The following is a 7,867-nucleotide window of genomic DNA, read 5'->3' on the forward strand; positions in this document are numbered from 1 at the left end:
GCTAAGGCCTTGGCCAGGATCATAGACGTGGATGTGTTTACTTTCATATTCCAGAACATCATTTGCAGATTCGGTATACCCGCTGAAATTGTATCTGATAATGGTAAACAAATACAGGGGAAAAATATAGACATGCTCTTCGATACTTTCAAGATAAGAAAGAACAAGTCCACCCCCATATACCCTCAAAGCAACGGGCAAGCGGAAGCTACCAATAATACCCTCGCCCTTATACTCAAAAAACAATTAGACGATCATAAAGGGAGATGGTGTGAACAGCTGCACAATGTGTTATGGGCATACAGGACAACGCGAAGATCCGCCACTGGGGAATCCCCGTTTCTTCTCACTTATGGAGCTGAAGCAGTCATCCCTACAGAGATACTCATGCCAACCACAAAGACCGAAGCGTGGGAGAAAAATATCACAACAGACATGATGTTAGAGAGATTGGACGACCTAGAAGAAAGAAGGGAAGCATCATTGCAGAAGATGGAAAATTACCAACGAAGACTTGCAAGGGAGTACAACAAAAAGGTAAAGCTCCAGAATTTTGTAGAAGGGCAGTATGTGTTAAGAACAATCCCACAGTATCAACGAGAGAAGAGATGGGGAAAGTTAGCACCTACGTGGGGAGGACCTTTTATAATACATGATATTGCGGGAAGCGGTTCCTACTACCTTCGTAATCTGAAAGGCGAAGTCCTCCGACATCCTTGGAATGCTAAGTGGCTCAAACCATACTTCCCATAGGGGCAACGCAGCCTTGCAACTGCGTGAAGGGTACCAGAAGAAGAAGGGAGTGTGACCACTCTACATGTTTCTATCTCTGGACGAGGAATTGCAGGCCTCAACCTAACAATCAAACAAGCTTTCTATGTATCCACTAAACCTATCGACAATATTGGGGAAAGTAGTTAATCTACAATCTCTCGGGGCTCCCCCGTCAGTGTCCATAAGTGTAAGACCAGGGGGAAGGCACCCAGCAGAAAGAGATACCCAACCAATCTTAAGGAAACGGGTCGACGGAATGGGTGTATGTAAATTTTTTAACCCCATATCCTAGAACGTTGCCTCGGCCCCCACCGTCTGGGAATCCTTTGGCCAAGGGTTCGCCATCGGGGAGACAGGTCTCAAGCCGATCACGAAGGTACCTCCCTTCGGGATCGCACCCAAACACTTAAAATCCTTTTTTATTTTTAGAGTCTTTCATCACAACGCTTAAAATAAAAACAAACCAACATTGCAGGTATATCAAGAAAAGGATCCATTTCATAAAGGACGATTACAAAAAGTGGAAGGTCAATTCAAGGAAGAATACACATCAAAAAATATTCCTTTTACATAATACTAGCAAAAAATATTCTTTTTACATGATTACAAAAAGTGGAAGGATAATGACGCTGCGGTCTCTACAAAATGCAGCGGTCTCTACCTAGATGATGCCGCCCCATCAGCAGGATCGTTCCGAAGACTTGAAGGGACGCTCCCACCAGATGCGGGTCCCGAGGAGCCAGGCAAGGCAGCAGGAACTGGACGACGCGGATAATTCTTCACAAGACCATGCTCGTTCTTTAGGCCAAGTTCTATCTTCTCTAGCATCTTGTTCGTCTCCTCAGCCAATTGACACCGAGCCTTGTGCTTAATAACTGTCGTCCGTTGTTGGGCTTGGGATAACAATGAAGACAGACGACTCACTTCTTTAGAAGCAGCACCGACAACCTCTTCGCGGGATGCCGCCAAACTCTTAAAATGCTTTGTCTGTTCTTCCTGCCGCGCTAAGGAAGATTGAGCCTTTTCAAGTTTTTCATTTGCAACACGAAGTTGTCCCTCGAGTTCTAAAAAAGACAACACAAGGGTAGCTTCGGGAACACTCAAATTTCTTCCCCAGGCCTCAGACACCCGCGCCTTGGAAGACATTTCCATCATACGACGGGTATACGCATCAGAATCCTTTTCACCAGCAACAACAGGGGCGGGATGAGGGACAAATAGCAGGTTCTTTTCCTTGAGCCAATCCATTATGGCGTCCTCACCCTCAGATGTCGGCGAATGAGGGAGATCCGCAGCAGGCGAATCAATCAGCGACTTCCCCTTTTCTGACACGGCCCCATCAGCACAAATGTCGGCACCTACATGCGCATCATGCTCCTCCGCGCCACCATCTTGAACAGCAGCGTCTCCGTTACTAGCACCCCCGAGGACATCCCAATCATCATTGGGGGACAGTAGAGAGAAGTCCTCAGGAAAATCGAGGGCATCATCCATAAACTCCCCTGTAGAATACAGCCGATCAAAAGAAAACTCCTGAGAAAGGGTGGGGAGAGTATCCGTGGCATCCCCAACAGGGACAGAAATATCACCAATAACACCATCATCAGCTACCACGGTGTTGTTTCTCCCTTCATCACCATCTTGACCCACACAGACCTCTTCTTCGACATTGATAGGGGAAGTACCAGTACGTTCCTCCCCATCTGTAATCTCCTCGTCCTCAGCAAAATCTTCGTTCACCGGACTTGTAACTTCTTCATGGGCCTCAGCCTCACCCATCACAATGGTAGAAGACTGCTTCGGCTTAATCTTTTTCTTCTTCGACACCTGAAAACCAACACCACAAAAAGAATTATTTTTCCCGAACAGTTGAATTTCTAAAGAAGGAGAAGCGCAGCTAGAATCCGCGTACCTGAGCAGTCGAGGCACTCCTCGGTGGAAGTATAGCACCAGAGCCTTCCTTCTCGTCTCCCTCAAAAACGTCAAGGGCATAAGGAAAATTCATACCTGCGAAGTTTAAACGCCAGGGACAGAAATCTCCATAACGAGCAGGAGGAGATTCACGCGGCTTGCTACTCTCAGTAGGACGCCAACCGCGGGGACCAGGGATCCAACCGTACGCCCATGGACCAACCACTTCGATAACGGTAGCGTGCCACTCGTAGTCATGGTCGCGCTTGATCCTCTCGCGGGCCGGGAAAAGTTTTCGCTGACTAGACCCCTCCGTGCCGGGAACATACTTCAGCTTGGCATCGCTGACCTCATTTAACAAACGAATTTAGCCCCGAGGAGCAGCGAGATTCCGGAGGCTGACACTCCACGGCTTACGGTTCCTACTGTTGACGTAATCACCGAAGGAGTTATTGAAATTCTCAGGAGCATACCATTCCTTCTCCGCGGGATTGGGAACGTAACAAGTCATTGTCGTCTCCCCCTTACTCCGCAGATAGCATTCCTTCAGGGCGCGGAGATAATTCCCCGATAGTTGCGATACAGATGGGCTGTGAGTATTGGTGGAAGATCCTTCACGACTAGCAAGCACATCGTAGTAGAAGGAATCACCTGACTTGTACAACGGCAGCATAAGACCAGCTTCGAACGCACCAACCGTGGTCAACAAATGAAATTCATCGAACTCATACTTTGAGATAAGCTCATAAGTAATATCATCCTCAGGGGCATAGAAACGAACCTCGAAGGCTTGAATCTCATGCTTTTCCTTGAAAATTTCGAGATCAATATGCTTGAACGTTACTTTTTTCTTGCTGACCGAGACGCTGTGTATCAATGGGGCAGCCTCATCCTCCTCGGCGGGACTGGATGAACCAATGAACGCCTCGGAAGCCTTTCTCTTCAAAGAAGGATTTTTTGAAGATTCAGTCCTCGGAACACCACATTTTGTACTCTTCCCTTTAAAAGAAGTTGTAGGAGGGGGCGGCAGATGATGCTCGGGCACTACAGAACGTAGAGGAGGAACATCAAAAGCGACAGCACGAGTCGGTGTCTGCGTACTCCTAACATCATCACGAGGACGAGACACCGCGCGATCAAAGACTTTTCGAGACCCAGAAAGATTTGTCAAAGGAACCTCTTCCCTAGAAGATGAGGCCTTCGCCCCAGAAGAAACTCGACTTCTACGAACATCATCTTGAGACTCTCTACGCGGAGGAGATCTCGATAGACCAGAACCAGGAGTCTGATAAGGAAGCCGCGGACGGTCAGACATGGCTGCGAAAAGATTAATCATAAACAAGTCAAAAACAAACTCAAGGACATTACCAACGATCAAAAAACCACATAAATAGAAATCCACACACGATAACGCAGAAACCCTAAAATTAGCATACGTGATCGAAATTCCATAAAATCCCTACCCTAACAATGGCCTCCTTGATTTAAGACGAAGAACAGGGGCAAACTAGCATGCAAGCATTGAAAGAAGTTCTTCATCACAAACAAGGAACAACAGTAGCAGAAAATTTACAAATCAACATAGCGTAAAACCATGGAAACAAAGAAAAGAAAAACTTACCAGCAAAACAGCAGCAGAAAGAACAAATTAGAAATAAAGAGGAGGCAAGCGTGATTAATGCTCAGTGGAAAGAATTTAAGGGCTGAAGAATGAAGACTGCCAGAGAATTTAAGGGTTGAAGAATGAAGACTGACAGAGAATTTAAGGGCTGAAGAACGAAGAATTAAAATCGAGAGAATGTTTAGGAAGAATGAAATTAATTCTCTCTTTCCTTAATATACCCGAAAGAAAGAGAAGGAAATTAATGGAGGAATGGGAAACGTGCCCGTTACATGAGCAGTTAATGCACAAATAAAAGACGTGCCCAAGTATCTAGGAAAAGTTATTAGGAGAGATAGAAGAATATGCAACGACTGTTTTCTTCAATGCACTCATTAAACATTCAAGCCCGAAGAAAAGGGGCAAATTGTGTATACATATATCTCACCATCAGACACGTGTATATAGAAAAATACGTGGAAAGCATGCAGGCCGAGACATCAAAATATGATGCACTACGGAACACCAAATAAACCCCAAGGAGTCACTTTATCTCATCCCAAAAGAAGCTAAGATCAACGGTGGAGAGAAAGTTAGCTGACACGGACGTGACTGATAGACGCATTTATGTGTCTAATTTGTCCCAATTGTTTATATTGTTAGTACTCTATTTTGTACTTATTTGGTTATTTTATGTCTTTGTAGGTGTTTTTGGAGAAATAAGCTTTTGCGGCGAAATTGGCTAAAAAGTGGTTTTTGCGCTCGTGGGAGAAAATTACTATACGGACTCTCACTTTGGATAAGGGGTAACCTAATTACTAAGGGGCACCCCATTTCAGGGCATGTACTAAAGGGACACCGGAACTGGATTTTGGCGGGAAAAAAGGCAGCAGCGTCAACAGTTTTGGATCAATGATTTGAGCGACCTAGGAGGCGATTAAATGGGCAAATTTGGTACCCACGGACTCTACAAGACATAAGGGACCTGTTAGAAGCGATTATACCCATCTAATTGGGCTGGATAAGTCAGAAAATCCACACAAAGTCAAGACAGTGCACACGGTTTCTGTTTAGGGTTTGAGATTAGTTTGAGAGATTTATGGGATATCTTGCGTGGGATATACATCAAAACAGTTGGGTAAAAGTCCTAGAAGATATTGAGACGAGAGAATAGCTAGAAACAGCCTGTAACGCAACAAGAAGAAGATTATTCTTCAAACAACCCGTAAAGAATAATGGAGATTTCCAAGGGGTTTGATCGAGTTTCAAGGGGATTTAAAGCCTATAAATAGTTGGTTTTATGTCAGAGAAGGGGCATGAAGAGTTTGGGGTCGATACAGAGCCAGGAGGAGCGAAGAAGAAGGAGTAGCAGCAATGTTCACCTGCTGCTGCTGCTGCCATTAAAAAGCTTCAAGAACACGAAGAACAGACTCTCCAGGACAGTCTTATTTTCAGCAGCTTCAGAACAGTCTTATTTTCAGCAGCTCAACAGAAGAGAGGTGTCGCAGTTCGCTGCAGTTTTCTGTTGTCGTTCTTTTCTGGACGTGTTTTGTGAGTCTCAGAACTACTATTTTATAACTTTTGACTCTTTTAATTACACTTTGAGCTTTGAATTAATATGTTGAGTGCGTGATTGATATGAATAGCTAACCCCAATACTGGGATGATGGAGGAAACCATTCTTTATGCATGAGTAATTTTATTTAATTCTTTTATGACTATTTGCACTATTATGAATGGAATTATGATTTTTATTGATTATTTGTGATTTTGTCTGATGATGTATGCTTAATCCATGAGATTATTGATGCATCATGCTTATGATTTACATATAATACTTACAAAATCTATGTTTGGCAAAGTAAGAGTCGATATTTGTTATCAATATAAGCTTTAATTGTCTAGAATTAATAATTGAATCGCATGAGTATAAGAATTGGTGAAATCCTGAGTCCCAGTATCTCTTGATCCTGTGACAATTTTGTATATATTTTTGTTTTTAAATCTATTCAAGTCCGAGCATCGAATCCGTATTTATCGCAATCGAAGTACTACAACAGTGACAGGGGCAGAAGACACTTGTCTGACACGAGCAGGCATCTCAACCACCCTCATTAAACACTCTGAGCAGTATACGTGTCGATCAACCCGTGGAACGAGCGAGGATGTCTCTGCGTGATCAAGTGGAAAACGCAGACCTCTGCGTGATGGACACAAGACACTAGAAGATAAGGTTCCAACGGCCTTCAGAGATGGGTCCCACACTCTAACCCTATAAATACCCCCTCTCCACCAAGAGGAAGGGGGATCGGAAAAATCAGGAAGGAAAGGAGAGAGATTACGAGTGTAAGTTAATCCTTTAGAAGAGAAAATACATGTAAACCCAAAAGTCATTCGACTAAACGACCAAAAGTCATGCAAGCGGGTTACTGTCTGCCTTAAGGTGATAATTGTTTGAGGACGAACCGGACTGTCTTCATTTTCCTAGTAAAGGGCAAGGCCTGGCCTAAACAAGATAAGGACTCGGATTTCATCACCATTTCCTTCTTGCCCGCCTTAGGAAAACGAAACCAAACGAGAACCTAAGCCTAAAATTTTGAATAGAACGAGACCAATAGGGTAACGAGCTTAATAGGAAACTCGTTCGAAAAATATTGGTTGCTCTTTAAGCACATTTCAAAGTTCATGATGGTTTCTGTGAGTTGAATGCGTGACTGCGCTGCCTTGTGATAGCGGTGAGGCCTTGGGTATCAAAGCTCCACTGAGCTTCCCTCGCCTCGATTCAACTTACATTAGCTCGGATTGATTCCAGAGGGGTGTGCTCAAATTGTAACGAATTCCTTTTCGAAGGAATAGAAGCTGGTCTAGAAAACAATCTAAGTGGAGCCATCATGCTTTTTGTTTGCTAGATTCTATAGGTTTGATTTGGTCGAGTCGGACTTGTTTGTGATTGCGTAGAATTCCCCTGCAATTAAGAATGTCGAACTGGTATGATAGAAGCCAATACAATGAATATCGACCTGAATTTGAATATGGACATCATCAGTATTATGACCATAGTGAGAATAGTGACTGGGGACGCCAACCTTTTCAAGGTTATGGTTCATACCATGGTGAGCCCAATTACTATCCGCACACGCATCAGTCATACGAGCAAGAAGATTATAATACTAGTTCTTCGTCTTTAGAGGATACAATAAAACTTTTGAAAAGTAGTCCTTATTATGATCCTTCAGTTCCTATTCCTTCTCTAGAAGAGACTCTCAGGAATTTAGCTAAGTCATCACGTCAGTTAGCTGAATCGACGTATAAATTAGATGAGGTGAATAATGTAGTTATGGACGAAAGAACTGCAACAACAACTGAATCTGTAGAAGATATCCTCAATAGATTAACTCAAAACTTAGATCCTACACTAAGGGAACTTTCTTTGGAAGAGACCCTTGAGAGGATAGCTGAGTCGACACGTAGACTTGAGTTAGAGACGAATGAAAGTATTGCTCGAAATAACTTGAATTGCCAATATAGTGTATCCAATAATACCCTTGAGAATGAAGATACTTTTTCACATAATCAAGATAA

Source organism: Papaver somniferum, chromosome 11 (genome assembly GCF_003573695.1).
Source record: "Papaver somniferum cultivar HN1 chromosome 11, ASM357369v1, whole genome shotgun sequence".
In the NCBI taxonomy this organism is placed as follows: Eukaryota; Viridiplantae; Streptophyta; class Magnoliopsida; order Ranunculales; family Papaveraceae; genus Papaver; species Papaver somniferum.